Source organism: Siphateles boraxobius, unplaced genomic scaffold (assembly GCF_051911475.1).
Source record: "Siphateles boraxobius isolate OS27281-9 unplaced genomic scaffold, OSU_SipBor_1 6, whole genome shotgun sequence".
NCBI lineage: Eukaryota > Metazoa > Chordata > Actinopteri > Cypriniformes > Leuciscidae > Siphateles > Siphateles boraxobius.
In genome coordinates, this window is record NW_027509186.1 from 18,993,308 (window position 1) to 19,003,486 (window position 10,179).

A 10,179-nucleotide genomic window follows, 5' to 3' on the forward strand; every position below is an offset into this window, starting at 1 on the left:
TTCTTTTGTATTCAACATCTATTTACACCGTTTAAGGATATGTTGTAGACTTAATAACTAAAACACTTTGATGGGTAGCAAATAAACATACTAGGAATATTATATAAAGTTTGAAATTGGCTACATAAAGCAAAAGTTACAGACAAATGTTTACACCCTCCCAGTCTCCTGTATACGAGTTTCCTCAAACTTGCAAGAAGCAACGTGATAATTTCATGCAATTTAATGCTGGCAGTTGGGGTCTTTATACCTATATCAAATATCTAGAAATAAAAGTAATTATATTGCACAACGTTGTTTGTGTAATTCTTTAATCTAATAAACTTTAATGGGTTTCACCACAGATGTAATATAACACCATACAACGAGGTTTATGTGCTGTCTATAAAGACCCTGCTGTTCAGCAACAAATAATTTTGCCATAACTGACAAGAGTGATAAAATACGATTAGAATGTCCTAAAGCAAATTCTATGGTTTTTAGTAAAAATAAAACATCCCTGGTTGTATATTGTCCGCTCTATAGAAGCTCATTTATTTTATGAATATGATCACAATAAATGCCTCATTTTATTTATTGTCTGTGGAGTTAATATAATAGCCTCGTACATTTCATTTGTACATAGAGTTTGGCACCGCTCCATTGACAAGCGTTAACTTCCATGTAGGCAGGTACTCTATTGAAGTCTAAAACTATTGGATCTGCCCAAAGTCACTCTGGATCTGCCATAACCAATCGCTAATGTTTGGTCGTGACGTATGTCATGTCGAACCCCGTGGGGAGGAGGGCCACAACATCATGGCCACCAACAATACTAAGCAAAGACTGTTCTTGCTCCAGCTTCAACTTCTTGATATATTCGGCAGCGTTGCCACAACAGACCGAATGGCTTCCCTCGCATCTTTCTCCTCTGCCATTACTGAACTACAACTCAAAATAACGCACAACATCAACGTCATCGTTCTCAGCCACTCCCTCTGTTCGCTGATTGGCCCGGTAAAAAATTGACCGGAGAAAACCAAAGTTTACAGCACAATCCCAGACATAGTATTGCATAGATATAAACACTAGATGTCGCCTTGGGGTTCTAAGCATGCGTCAAAACCGCCGCCATCTTGAAACAGGGGTCTTGTCATAGGAAGTAGCTAGGTAACGCTGAATTCATGGATGATGCTGGACTTTTGTGATGCGTATGGATGTTCACACGAACGAAATCTAAAAACCAGACAGCAAGGGATTACATTTCACAAGATTGTGAATTTTTGTAAATTTTTAAAACATTCTCTGGACTCTATAATAAATACATGTCTGACCATTGGAACGAACCAAAACAACTAGACAACCGCTTTCATGACTAATTATGGTGATTTTATTTCCGTTAGACCCTTTCCTACATTGACGCTGATGAGGGGCTCCCCTGTTTCAAGATGGCGGCTCTATTGACGCATTTGTTCCAATGAACTGCCGTAGCCAAGGGGACATCTAGTGTTTATATCTATGATAGTATTGAAGGAAAATGAAAATTATGCAGCTCAGATTTGGAAATTGGGGGATTCAACTTTTTCTTAAAATATAACAACAGTTAGTTAAATTGTACTTTGTTAAATTAGCTTTCTATTACCATGTGAATATCTGTTAGAATGTCTAGTATGTTCAGTTCTGCTGCTAGCCATTTTGGTGCCCTAAGCATAATTCCTTTATGGAAAACATAAATATCAGTTACTTGTTTGTCGGTATCATTAGTTACTTTTCAATTAATATTAATAGTCCTATTTTCAGAAAACATAATGACTATCTTGCCGCTGCTGTTCTTAGGGTAGCCTATATTCTATGAAAACAGAGTGCACTGTAATTAAATTTATCATATTCATAAGTCACCACTCTGTCATTTCATAGTTTGTTCCTTGCCAGACAGCACTTGGGGAGAAGGAAAAGTTTCTCGCAATGATTTGTTGTATTGTCTAGACGTTACTCCCATGAGATGGTCTGACCTGCATTCTGTCATGAGGAACAAGATTGCAAGAAGGTGATAGGACACTGTTTTAATGGTTCTTCCTTGAACCAATTAAGAGAGAGAAATTCTATTATCTTGGCTATAACCTTCAGTTAATAACGACATCATAGTGTTGGTTAATTGAAATATCGTTGTTCATTATGTATACAAATAAAGTATTGTTCAGTGTTAGACCTATGTGGAGATTATCTTTAAATAATGCAAAATAACAAAGTACTCTAATTCTGAAAGCTGATTCCACAGACAAGTGGGCCCATCTGGGAACCAAAAGGCATAAATGTCACTTCTAGTGAAATCAGTGTCACTTCGTACAGCCTGTCATCACGTCCCAGTCCTGACACTTCCTTCACGCTGGCGTCATATCTGTGAACACTCATAAAATGTCTTTCTTCCCAATTTAATATTTTCAAACATATCTTTAGTTTTATATGTAAAACATGCAGCATTTTTAGCAGCGTCAAAAATGGTAATATTCAACAATCAAGGTTGTTTTCAGTGAGCTTCAAAATAAGTCGAACCCTCGAGCATGATGTGTTTTTAACAAACTGGGGTGAACATAAATCAGACTATTTTGAGATGTGCACATGAATATTTGCACAACAGCATACAAGCCTTCCAAGTGCTATATACATTATTGACGTTCGATTCTGAAAACAGATCGATGAATAGATAGATGATGGGTAGATTGTGTGAATTATCTAGAAGTGTTTAGTGGGTATGGCCATCTACTGTATTCTATGGGTCAACAAGACCAGGGGCTTCATTTATAAAACTGTGCGTAGGATCCTTTACTAAAAGTATACGTGCGCCCGAAAGCCGAAAATGGCGTACGCAAACAAAAATTGAGACTTATAAAACCGTGCGTACGCCAGAATCTGCGCTGAATTGACTTTATAAATCCCAGTCATCATAACATTGTGCGCACATGCGTCTCCACCCCGAAACAACCATATATGGAGCTTACAACGCCTAGTTTTACTATGCATATCCTCATCTGCATATCATTTGCATATGATTATTCATCCACGTGATAACATGTTTAACGGTTCCAGACATTACGAAAATATGAAATACGGATGTCATTAGTAAAAATTATTTAATAGCCTATCCTTGCCTTGTTTTTCAATAAATCAAATAGTGTAAAATACATTTCAGAGAAAGTTTTTCTCAATCTTTTCCACTGGCCAAATAGTATTTTTAATTGATTTATATTTTTAATGGAAAAAGATAGTTTGGTGCAAATAATGCACAACAAGGTCTATTTTCTCAGAAAATCTTCTATTATCATGATAAGCAATTAATCTCTGTAGTTAAAACATTAAAACACAGCATGCCAGAGGAAAAGTGTTCAAAAGCATTGCATCCACAACAAATATTTACATTTATTGAATATAAAAATGTTGTAACTTCTCAGTAATGATTTCATGTAGTTTAAGTGTTTAACACAATTAATGAAAATGGCATATTTAAATGTTTGTATATATCAGAAGTAAAAAATTGTTGAAATCATTATTTTATTTATTTAAACTGTATTGTGAACATGCACTGTAGGCCTATTTATGATTAGGACGTATAATGATTTAGAAAGGCTGCATCAGTTTCACTAAACGGCCCAACGCGCTCGCTGGCGCGGACATTTAAGAAGGGATGGACGTTTGCTTCGTGATAGGCTTGGTGAGAAGTTACAACATTTGTATATTCAATAAATATAAATATTTGTTGTGAATGCAATGCTTTTGAACACTTTTCCTCTGGCATGCTATGTTATAATGTTTTAACTACAGAGACTAATTGCTTATCATGATAATCGCAGATTGTCTGAGAAAATAATTTTGTGCAAATGATGCACAATAAGGTCTGTCTTTTTCCATTAAAAATAGAAATTTATTAAAAGTACTATTTGGCCAGTGGAAAAGATTGAGAAAACCTTTATCTGAAATGTATTTTACACTATTTGATTTATTTATTCAAAAACAAGGCAAGGATAGGCTATTAAATAATTTTTTATTAATGACATCCGTATTTCATATTTTCGTGTGTCTGACACCTGTCTGATACCGTTAAACATGTTATCACGTGGATGAATAATCAAATGCAAATGATATGCAGATGAGGATATGCATAGTAAAACTAGGCGTTGTAAGCTCCATTTATGGTTGTTTCGGGGAGGAGACGCATGTGCGCACAGTCTTCCGCTAACTGGCATTTATAAAGTCAATTCTGCGCAGATTCTGGTTTTATAAGTCTGAATATTTTTGTGCGTACGACATTTTTGGCTTTCGGGCGCACGTACACTTTTAGTAAGGATCCTACGCAGAGTTTTGTAAATGAGGCCCCTGATTCTTGATATGCAATTTTACCCCTTCTAGAGATGTCATTCTCTAATACAGAAGATAAGTATGACTCACCATGCACATAATTACATTTGACCAGTTGGATAACAAGATGATGTTTCATAGCCTACTATGTGGCATATGAGAGTCTGTGAGTGTTATGGAGTGTTATGTTAACTGTGAGAATGGACATTCAAGAATAAGCCACATCAAATTGATGTTTCCTTGTCACCTTAACTGAGATTTCTAAGACATACGATTTCTTATGTTTTCCAGATTGCTGTGTTGCCCAGCTTTGTTTCATTCACAAATAAATTGTCATTAGCATTAGATTGTCACCTGCTGCCTATTATTGATTTTTGTTGTTTTTAAATGGATACAATTTTGGCATCCGTAAGATTTGAAAGATGTCTCTTATGCGCATCAACGCTGCATTTATTTGATAAAAAATTCAGTACTAACAGCAATATTGTGAAATATTAGTCAAATTTTTAAAAAAATTTCTGTTTTTTATTTAATATATTTTAAAATCACTGTAATGGCAAAGCTAAATTTTCAGCATAATTTCTTCATTCTTCAGTGCCATCCTTTAGAAATCTTTCTCATATGCTGATTTGGTGCTTAAGAAACATTTATAATGATTATCAATGCTGAAAACAGCTTTTTAATGTTTTTGTGGAAACCTTGATACTTTTTTTCAGTATTCTTTGATGAATAGAACATTCAAAAGAACAGCATTTATTTGAGATGGAATTTGTCTGTAACAATGTAAAATGTCTTTACTCACTTTTGGTCAGTTTAATGCATCCTTGATGAATACAATTATTAATTTCTTTAAAAAAAAAAAAAGTCATACTGACCCTAAACTTTTAAACAGTGTGTAATTAAAGGTTTAGCCTGTAGCGCAAGTTAAACCGATTGGGCATGAAGATCCTTTACATATGATGGAAGTTTTTTTTTTGTCTTTTCCTCTGAACTATCATATGGATTCAGAAGACTTGGATATAAGCATGAGTCAAATGGACTAATTGCATTATACACTGTAAAAAAAATGTTTTAACTTAAAAAGTAAGTATTCGTGCTGCCTTAATATAAATATAAATAAGTTTAGTCAACTCAAATAACCAAGTTGTCACAAGTTGACTAAACCTAAAATTTTAAGGAAGCACCAATACTTACTTTGAGTTGAAACGATAGGTTTTTTTTGTAATTTTTGGAGCTTGACTCACTTTTATGTCACGATCTCTTATTGTTTCAATTTCATGTTCATTAACTTTTAAGCTGTGTCTGAAATCGCCCACTATACCCTCATTATCTATTCTCTACATTAGTCCACTGGGGGTGGGAAAGCAGAGTGAATATTCTTCTTAAGTTCTCCATTTGTGCTCCACATTGCATATGAGTTTGGTAAAACATGGGGTGAATAAATGTCGATTTTAACAATGAAACCATAAATTATAGACAGGCAACCAAGCAGTGAGGTCTCTATTTATTTATTTAAATGGCTCAAAGTAAATGTATAAATAGCTCAAAGTATTTCACATAAGCTCTGCTCTGATAGCACTACACAATTAATGATGCAAATAATGATGTCTGATCGTTGTACCAGAGGACTTTCCACTTGTAAGCTCTTTAGATATTTGGTGGAGTGTTTCATCTCTGAACCCTTGGGGCAGAAAGGGTTTCTGTGTGCTCATTTAACCCACAGTGCATAATGCAAGTTTATGCAATTCTTTGAAAAGAGAATAAGATTAGTTACTGATTCCTCTGTCTAAAACAGAGATTACTCATCATCAGCTATTAATAAACTAATAAACTTGCTTAAAACTTCGCAGACTGCTGATATTTCTAGATTGTTTAAGAGGCAGAAACAAGTTACATGTAAAGCGTTTAACACTGTAAGGTTTATTTCAAGTGTTAGAAAGAGAGAGTAGTCTTCAGTCTAGTAATTGCCTATTTTAGAAAGCACTGTGTTTGTTCAAATTTTGTGTCACATGGCAAATGTTCAAATATGTGGCTTGGAAATTTAGCTGTGGGGATGTAATTTTACTGGAGTGTAGTTTAGTGCCACATTTCCTGTTGCTTGTGTTATGCATCAGATCCTAGATACAGGGCGCAGTCCGGAGACAGAGCTTGGCGTGTTTTATGTAAGCAAAATAACTTTTGTAAACCGGTGTCTGGATAATGTTTACTTTACTATTGTAATCAATTCACTCCTGCTTTGGATGTCTGACCAAACCATGCAGCTCTGTAGCTTTGTTTCCATTACAAAATAGCTTCTGTCTCAGGCATAAAGTTTTTCTTACATCTTTGGAACACTGAAGGAGACATTTTGAATAATGTCCTGATCTTTTCCATGCAATGACAAAAATTGGGACTGAGGCTTTCAAGCTTGAAATGAACCTATAGCTATAAAAGCTATAAAATTGGTGACATACTTTACGGAACAGACCAAAATTGAAGTCTTTATTAATTGAATTTGACCAGTAAAAAAAAGTCTCCTTTTGTGTTCTGCAGAAGTAGGAAAGTCATACAAGTATGGAATGACATTAGATTTTGGGGTGAATGATCACTCTAAATATAATACACTGTCACTTCTTTTGTGTGTGTGTGGACTAGAAAAAAAGAAAAGAAAACTGTTCGCTTCAGCCATTTCTTGATCAAACCATTGATCTAGGTCCTAGAAAACACAAAATCCACCTCTGTAAATACAATGCTGTCTCGACACATTGATTGCAGCTGTTGCCATGCCAGTGTGTAAAATGGGGATTAATTGCAGCTTTTCATTCTCTGATTTGCATATTCCTCTATAAAGGGGAATGAGCAGCTTTTCTCATTGCTGATGGAACTGGATGAAACCCAGACAAGAGAAAAGAATGATATGTCTCTTTCATTCATATACAACAAAAACGCACGCACGTGCAAACACACACACACACACACACACACACACACACACACACACACACACACACACACACACACACACACACACACACACACACACGCGCGCGTTGGGTTTCCATATGTTTTATGGGGACATTCCACAGACATAATGACTTTTATACTGTACAAACTGTATAAATTTTATCCACCTACACCAATCCTAACCATCACAGAAACCTTTCTGAATTTTTAGATTGTTAAAAAACATAATTTAGTGAGATTTATAAGATGTTTTCCTCATGGGGACCAAAAAAATTTCCCACAAGTACAAGGATTTCGGATATGGCCAAAGATGTGGGGACATTTTTTCCCTGTACCTGAATCTCTCACACACACACACACGCACACGCACACACACACACACACACACACACACACACACACACACACACACACACACACACACACACACACACACACACACACACACACACACACACACAGTAGGAACAAAGCAGCATAATGACAGTACGCTCAGTTAGAACAGAATTAAATAGAATGTATGATAATGGTGGTGACAGATCCGAGGAGGAAAAAAGCAAAGCTAGCGAATCACACTCATTTAAGTTCCTTTGTGGAATTTATTCCTTTGTTTGTTTTGAAGTGTCTTGTTTTGAACAAAGCACATTAGGATTGTTTTTTATGTCTTTTTATAGTGCATCCCATGTGATGTGTGAAAAATGTCAGCCTTTGATATTTGAAAATAAGATGGTTTTTATTGCCTTTTCTTTCGCACCTTTAGAAGAGTCAAATATTCTGAAGGAACTATAAACATTTATATCAGTTGGTGTAGATGTTTATGTTTTGATATTACTTTTAGATGTTTATATTCTCGCAACCTATTTTTCCTCCACAACCTAACATATAAGTAATTGAATAATAATTCAAGATGGCCCTTGCTGAAGCACCATGCTTTAAATACTGCTTCCCCAGTCTTAACTAGCTAAACCATCAAGACGTCTTTTTCAAATCTTAAAGTCGACATGAAACAGATGTTGTGATTGTGTGTTTTTGCCTATTGTGACATATATCTGAGTGAAACGGTTTCTCAAACAAGACAAAGTGTAGGGTGGAATCTGATTTTGTCCATTGGAAATTGATTGGATGGTTGTGGTTTTCTATTGGTCGATCTCTTGTGAGTGACAGGTTGTTCCGCCCTCGCACCAGTAAACACGCCATCAGAGAAGAGAAGAAATGTCCCTGCAAGAGGGAGGGATCAACATTACAAGTTATGTTGATTAAAGATGATGAGAGCACATTAAATTTAAAGTCAAGTCAAGTCACCTTCATTTATAAAGGGCTTTTAACCTATATGGATTGTTTCAAAGCAGCTTTACAGTGATAATAGAAATACAGATTGTTTAGGCTTTACCACAGCTCTAGGACAAAGTTATTGTTCAGCTAAAGTTAGTTTTGATTGATTCACTTCCGTTGCGAAGATCATAACTTAGGGGCCGCTAACACAACACCGTTCCAGCAGAAAAAACCCCAACGCGCTCCGGCCGCCCATCCGCACAAAACAGCGCCTGGTGTCTCGAGTTATCCGTTATCTCTGCGCAAAGTAAACCTCAAAAGACGCAAACCCGTGAACGCAGACGACTCGCACATGTGCATCACGTGTTCAGTCTATAGGTATGCGAGTTTGAATATATATATGCGCAGGCGTGTAGTCCTTCTTCACAAATCAACCCTCAACAAACTACATGTCTGGCTTAAAAATGTATAATACAGATTTTTTTGTCATGTCTGCCTGTGTAGCCACACGAACCGGAATTATCCAACCACGATTATACCAAGTACATCATTCAGGATGAATGGGAAGTGTTCCCGGTTCTGGCTGATCTAAACTATGCAGCCTAACATTGAATTATAGAAGCCTATAATGTGTTATGTGTATGCTAGGCCAAAGAGATGTGTTTTTAGTCTTGATTTGCACTGACAGAGTGTGTCTGCTTCCCAGACAATGTTAGGAAGATTGAGCAAATTAGATCATTTAGAACTATTTTTAAGATGAAAAAATGCAGTTTTACAGAATCACGTGACTTTCAAATGAAAGATTGGTATCAAAGAGCACACCCAGGTTCCTAACCGACAACAACGAGGACTTGACAGAGCAGCCACCAAGTGTTGAACAGTATTCTAGGTTATTACATGAGGAAGTTTTTTGTCCAATAATTAGAATTAGGGCCGCAACAACAAATCGATAAAAATCGATTATTAAAAGAGTTGGCAATGAATTTCATTATCGATTCGTTGTGTCGCGCGATTATTACGATAGTCAATAATTCGCAGAGATGTTTGAGTATAAATCAAAAAAAAGTTGAGTTGAGCACGGAGTAGATCTATGAGGCGCCGCCGCCGAACTGGACAAAAGCAAAGCGAACTACACGAGCGAGCGCGAGAGAGACCAAGACCGAGACCAAAGTGTGTCTGAGCATTAGTAAATTGGTACTTACTACATAGTAATATATAATTACTATATAAGAGGCATGGGAGTTCCATAAATGGTCAACAATATAAATAAAAACAACAATTAAATTCTTACCATTGAATTACCACTGAATTGTCTGTCCCAAGTACCACTACAAGGGGAATAGTTTTTTCCACAATTTGCAGCAATGAATTTTTCAATCTTTACTGTAAATGACTCAGAGAAACTTCACTATCTGCTCGGAAAGGATGAGCTGCAAAATACCATACACACCATAGGAGGTGGTCAATCCATTGTATTTGTTTTTTTATATTGTATTTATATTTTATACATTGTATTTATAATTAATATTACGATAGACTAGAGATATTATCTTCTGTTATTATTGCTATTATTATTACCTATTATCCATCCACGAGACTTGTTTTTTGTGTGCATTTGCTTGTCAAATAATG